At 35.2% G+C, this 7,121-nt stretch overlaps 1 long non-coding RNA gene across 1 annotated transcript; it reads right to left on the bottom strand.

The window, feature by feature from the left end:
* Positions 1–4,341: 4,341 nt before the first annotated feature.
* On the bottom strand, positions 4,342–5,328 carry LOC125236484. Its single transcript, XR_007178210.1, has 2 exons — positions 4,912–5,328; positions 4,342–4,681 (listed from the first exon to the last, which is right to left on the bottom strand). It is a non-coding gene; the product is annotated as an uncharacterized LOC125236484 (long non-coding RNA).
* Positions 5,329–7,121: the final 1,793 nt, after the last annotated feature.

Raw genomic sequence — 7,121 nt, 5'->3', positions numbered from 1 at the left:
AATTTTTTAGTTTTTCGTAAATAACTCGTAAACGGTGGCCCATAGCAAAAAAATATGTTAAACAGAAAATATCTATATAAAATTTCCTACAAGAAAGGTTATGTACGTTTTTTCGATACGATCAATATATAAATGGACTAGTTTTTTAAAGGTGCGCGGGGCCCGAGGGCATTTGATTTTTCCAAAAAATTTTTTTCTCATTCCTATTTTTGGACCCCGTTCTTACCACGTGAAAAATTTTAGCGCGCTCGGACCGAAGATAAAAAAATAACAATTCAAAGTCGGCCATTTTGAATTTTTTTAAATGCTATTCGATGGACCTCAGATAACTACATACAACATTAGTTTAAGTACTTTTAACCTTTTTCCTACCGTTACGGAGCTATGGGGATTAAAAAAACCTCCATACAAATTTCAATCGGTCTTCAAAGGCCGCCATTTTGAATTTTTCAAAATTTTGTTTTTGTATACTAATCTTTGGGCGACTGTACACGCGTCTGCCAAATTTCAGTGCGCTCGGACCATTTTGAAATTTTTCAAAAAAAAAAGTCAGCCATTTTGATTTTTTAAAAATGCTATTTAGTGGACCTGAGGTGACTGTATAACATTTGTTTGAGCACTTTTCACTTCTTTGTACCGTTACGGAGCTGTGGTAATTAAAAGAAAAACCTCCATACAAATTTCAATTGGCCCTCAAAGGCCGCCATTTTGAATTTTTCAAGATTTTCTTTTTGAATATAAATTTTGAGGCAACCTTCCACCCGTGTGCCAAATCTCAGCGCACTAGGACCATTTTGAAATTATTAAAAAAAAAGGTCGGCCATTTTGATTTTTTTTTAATGCAACTTTTTTCTACTCCGAGACCTGTATGACATTTGGTCGAGCACCCCCCGGCTATCTCTTACGGTTTAAAAGTTGCCATACAAAATAAAAGTGGCCAATTTTCTCACACTCGTAGCATTTTTAATTTTTTTTTTAATTTCATTCGAATCAAGGCCGCTTAGAGATTCAACGACCAAAATTTGAGCACTCTACGAAAAGTCGGCCATTTTGAAAAAAAAAATGGCGGCGTCAAAAATTTCCCAGGGTCCTCACTGCCAAGAATAATGTTATACAGAATTAATCTACATAAACTTTTTTAATATTATGTAGATTAATTCTGTGTAACATTATTTTTGGCTGTGAGCCACCGTTTTTGAGTTATCAACAAAAAACGGCCCATGTAATCTATTTAAAAATACTTTCCAACTAAAAAAATTATCCTAGCGTAAAAACCTATATAACATTTCTTATAGGAAATTTTATGTAGATATTATCTGTTTAACATATTTTTTTGCTGTGGGCCACCGTTTACGAGGCAATCTGTCATTTTTAGCAGTAAAACATGAGGGTCTAAATAGCCATGAAAAAATAATGCCATGACATGAGGTGGGTGGGTGGGTGCCATGACGTACCCTGCCATTCGATCTTGAAAGTCAATTTTTTAGTTTTTCGTAAATAACTCGTAAACGGTGGCCCATAGCAAAAAAATATGTTAAACAGAAAATATCTATATAAAATTTCCTACAAGAAAGGTTATGTACGTTTTTTCGATACGATCAATATATAAATGGACTAGTTTTTTAAAGGTGCGCGGGGCCCGAGGGCATTTGATTTTTCCAAAAAATTTTTTCTCATTCCTATTTTTGGACCCCGTTCTTACCACGTGAAAAATTTTAGCGCGCTCGGACCGAAGATAAAAAAATAACAATTCAAAGTCGGCCATTTTGAAATTTTTTAAATGCTATTCGATGGACCTCAGATAACTACATACAACATTAGTTTAAGTACTTTTAACCTTTTTCCTACCGTTACGGAGCTATGGGGATTAAAAAAAACCTCCATACAAATTTCAATCGGTCTTCAAAGGCCGCCATTTTGAATTTTTCAAAATTTTGTTTTTGTATACTAATCTTTGGGCGACTGTACACGCGTCTGCCAAATTTCAGTGCGCTCGGACCATTTTGAAATTTTTCAAAAAAAAAAGTCAGCCATTTTGATTTTTTAAAAATGCTATTTAGTGGACCTGAGGTGACTGTATAACATTTGTTTGAGCACTTTTCACTTCTTTGTACCGTTACGGAGCTGTGGTAATTAAAAGAAAAACCTCCATACAAATTTCAATTGGCCCTCAAAGGCCGCCATTTTGAATTTTTCAAGATTTTCTTTTTGAATATAAATTTTGAGGCAACCTTCCACCCGTGTGCCAAATCTCAGCGCACTAGGACCATTTTGAAATTATTAAAAAAAAAGGTCGGCCATTTTGATTTTTTTTAATGCAACTTTTTTCTACTCCGAGACCTGTATGACATTTGGTCGAGCACCCCCCGGCTATCTCTTACGGTTTAAAAGTTGCCATACAAAATAAAAGTGGCCAATTTTCTCACACTCGTAGCATTTTTAATTTTTTTTTAATTTCATTCGAATCAAGGCCGCTTAGAGATTCAACGACCAAAATTTGAGCACTCTACGAAAAGTCGGCCATTTTGAAAAAAAAAATGGCGGCGTCAAAAATTTCCCAGGGTCCTCACTGCCAAGAATAATGTTATACAGAATTAATCTACATAAACTTTTTTAATATTATGTAGATTAATTCTGTGTAACATTATTTTTGGCTGTGAGCCACCGTTTTTGAGTTATCAACAAAAAACGGCCCATGTAATCTATTTAAAAATACTTTCCAACTAAAAAAATTATCCTAGCGTAAAAACCTATATAACATTTCTTATAGGAAATTTTATGTAGATATTATCTGTTTAACATATTTTTTTGCTGTGGGCCACCGTTTACGAGGTATTGACGAAAAACGGAGCATGTAATCGATTAAAAAAAACTTTCTTACTAAATTATCCATTTATATATTGATCCTATCCAAAAAACGTACACAACCTTTCTTGTAGGAAATTTTATGTAGATATTTTTTGTTCAACATATTTTTTTGTTGTGGGCCACCGTTTACGAGTTATTTACGAAAAACTAAAAAAAATGACTTTCAAGATCGAATGGAAGGGTACGGCTACGGACCCCACCTCATGTCATGGCATTATTTTTTCATGGCTATTTAGACCCTCATCTTTTACTGGTAAAAATGACAGATTGCAACCGAACCCTAATAAAACTTATTATATTATATTATTATGTATTTTTTCCACTTTTTATTTTTGCATCTCAGCAAAAGCAAATTTCAGCGGTTTCCAGTCCAGGACGGACGGGCGGATGGACAGACAGACAGACAAATATGGCGAAACTATAAGGATTCCTAGTTGACTACGAAATCCTAAAATAAGCGCCAAATTTGAAACATGGGCGAAGGTTTATTGTGCCATAGAAAATTTGAATTAGGCGCCTTTTTTAAACGACAGTATTTGCTTGGCCATAATTTTCTTTAAATAATTTTATTAATGTAAATGTTGCAAATAATTGTGAAAATAAAGTTATCGAATAATAATACTAAAGCCTGACCAGAAATATATGACTATTATTGTCAAGAGGGCGCTGTTTATTCTGATGTATGGGGTGACATTGCAGTTTAGTATGAAGAATAGTTCTCATATTATATTTCTGGTCAAGCTCTCAGGCTTTATCAATCTATGACTTTCGAGCCAATTCATCACTACTTTTAAAAAATTTCGTATCTCACGCTGTTCCTCAAAGTTAAAACGCAGTAAGTCTATATGCATTCCATACATACTTACTACAATTTTCTTTTCATTGATAGACGAAGATATGAGTTTTTTTTAAAGTAGTGACGAATTATTTATGTCTCCTGATTTTTAGGACGTGTCTTCTGATTTTATTCAAATTGGACCTGGCAACACTGAAATAATGTCAGAATCTTTTCTTTGACATTATTTACAATTTATATTATTATACATAATTGGTGTTTTCACTATTCTTAAGCTAAAAAAAAAACACCTGTTTGTCCTCCAAAGAATACCTTATGTACGTATGAAACATATTCTTTCTTCTAGTATGAATTGTACGCATATTGCCAAACTTCAGGTTTAATTAATATAATATTGTTAATCAAACTACCTCTTTTATTTTGCAGTGGATTCACAGGATGATTGAGGATTTGAGGGAAGCATGTTAAGACTGTGACAATATGGTCTTAAGGCAGCCGGACTCATTGAGAACAAGAAAATACCCTGCTTTATGTAGCGGTTGTTATTTTGTTAATATGACATGTCTCGGCAGTGTATCATGGTGAGGGCATTTTTTTATATGATAAACACTGACATTTGTTTCTCAATAAATGTATTATTATACACGGTCAGAGTATAGCAAAAGGACTTAGAAAAATTTGTGAACAATTTTTTTATTGTTTTTATGCAGTACTATTCTAAAACATTACTTTGTTATAGGTAAACCAAAATGAAAGCGGCCGGTTGAAAAAGTAGCAGAGTCGAAAATGGAAATTAATGAGCTGCAGAAGTAAATTTTAGAAGAATAATTCTCTTCTTCTTTGTTGTATCCTTGTGGCTGAGGGACATGACGAATGAGGCCATTCTTTACCAGTGTTCTTCACGCCACTCAATCCTGGGCCCGGTGCATGCTAGCCTGCAGTGGTCTTTGTCAGAGACGTTATTGTGTCTGCCCAATGTGTGCCCATGCTGCCACTTCTTCACTTCCTTGCCGTGTCCTGTGATTATGGGAAGAATAATATGCAAATAAAAACCAACAATGGGCCATCGAAGAACAGGAGAGGGCATGTGGGCCTTAGAGAAAGAGTTGTTAATGTGAAGACTAAATAAATTCAACAAATAAAATCTCAACTATAATACTGTCTTTGGTACACCCGCTACCATCGCGTCAAATAGTGAAAGTGCAGTTCAGTGTAAGCAAAGACAGTGTACAAGATATACCACTCACCTATGGCATTAGTGTTACTAGACCACATTAATACATAAAGACTATTTTTCTAAACTTGTCCAAAAATTTTATTAAAAAGGTGTCACCAAATAGCCGGTTCCTTCTTTGCTCAGAGGTTGAGTCTGGCGGTGCAAAGGGGAAACGCCGCAAGCATTCTTGGGTCTATGCCGGAGGCAGGGGATCTGAGGGGGTTTTTTATATTTAGTTATAACCTGCTTGTGTTAGTTTTAGTCTTTAGGGTTTTAAGATTTAATTATAAGATTAAATATATTGTTCGTAGTTGTTGTTGAATAAGCAGTGTTTGTGTGTCTGACTAACGAAAATATAAATTCAGATTCTAAACGTCTAAACTTGTGTATAGCTCTGTGTTGTCTTAATAAATCCTATTGGAAACACTGTTGTTATTCTGATTAGCCAGGCCTGCAGCCTTACCACGATCTTTTTAAAAACGATTCAAACGCAGAGCAGTTCAGTTTAGGTGCCTAAACTGAGCGTCTCAATTTGCTACCATGACCTCCAATGTTCAGAGTCGAAACTGAACCGCGTACAAGTGAATGAAAGACCGATATTGTCTCTGGTCCGCAACTGAATCGTTTTGACAAGAAAAGGATGACGCTATAGGAATCGTATAAATCTATCTCGTTTTCCCCTTGTGACGTTTGATCGTTCGAAAACCAGGAACGATTACTAATTTTTAATTTTATTTTATTCTTAAAACTGGAAAAAGAAACATTTAAAATATTTAAATGTAAAATTCACAATAATTACAATGATTTTGTGTAAAATATCGTGTCTTTTTGAACAAAACTATAAATAAATGATAAATATATATATAATGACAGTTCGTTAAAGCTTATGTTTAGAACATCACGCCCTTGACTAGTAGGTAATTAATAATAAAGTTTTTATTTATGTATTTGAAGTGCTGTGCTCGGCTATAGAACTCGCAGAGTTTGGATGATATTTTAACAAATACGTAAGTCATTAGTATTTGTAGGTAGCTCACTCGTGTCTAAATTTAATGTATATCGCTAAGTTATGCTAGGCCTAGTTGATTCCTTAGCCATCCTAGGCATAGTTTGTCGCAAGTGTTAACATGACTCCTTGCACATCGACTAAAAAAGGATCAGACTTTTTCTCGCTCTTTTTGATTTGCGTTTTTGCGAAAGTTGTGAGATCATAGGGCACTCTAAAAATGTAAAAACGTGTAGTTAGTTGGAATAGGTGGTCCGTAAATATTACTAAACAAAATCATAAAACTTTATATTTTATTATCGAATCGGTAAGGATCGAAAAACCAAAATAATAAATTAATCAGGTGATGAAACTAGCTTTAGTTATATTTTCCATCTCCTACTCCTTATAAAAAACACAAAACTATTTAGTATCGCTAGTGTTACAACAAAGCGATTCAGAATAATGCGGTAAGTGAGTAACTTTTTATGAATCGCTAAATTTGACATTCCTGCGATTCAGTTTAGGCTCAAGTGGCATGTCATGGTACGAAATACACTTGAGATGAGTGAATGAAACGGCTGGGACGCTTATCGCTCGCTCGGTCGAAATTTGATCGCAATAACAACGTCGTGGTAGGAAATAGCGACGCAGTTCAGTTTAGGTCCTAAACTGAATCGCGTTAAGAGATCATGGTAAGGCCCCTGAACATTACACTTCACCATCTTATAAGAGTGCCGACTATTGGGAACCTGAACCTAAATGACAGTAAGGGTCACTTGCACCACCGAAAATCCGAGGTTAACCTTAACCCACCATTTTATATGGAATTTGACAGTCCACTAACCTTGACAAGCGGGTGGTACAAGTGGCCCTAAGGGAACGCCATCACACAATGAAGCTAGGAATATATTGCGCTGACGTCCGCGATCGCACGTGCACGACCGACAACCGATAGTTTGCACAATTCAATCTAGGAACATACTATGCGGACGTCCGTCGTAAATCGACCGCGGACGGGGATCTGGACTGGACAATGAATATCTTATACTTTTAAACGAGCAATTCTTGTATATTTATTTATTTATTTATTTATTTATTTATATATATATTTATTTACACTGACGATCTCGGAAACCGCTCTAACGATTTCGCAGAAATTTGTTATGTGGGGGTTTTTGGGGGTGAAAAATCGGTCTAACTTATCCTTAGGTCCCGGAAAACGCGAATTTTCGAGTTTTCATGCGTTTTTCTTC

Source organism: Leguminivora glycinivorella, chromosome 19 (assembly GCF_023078275.1).
Source record: "Leguminivora glycinivorella isolate SPB_JAAS2020 chromosome 19, LegGlyc_1.1, whole genome shotgun sequence".
Taxonomy (NCBI): Eukaryota; Metazoa; Arthropoda; class Insecta; order Lepidoptera; family Tortricidae; genus Leguminivora; species Leguminivora glycinivorella.
This window is presented reverse-complemented; position numbering and strand designations above follow the sequence as displayed.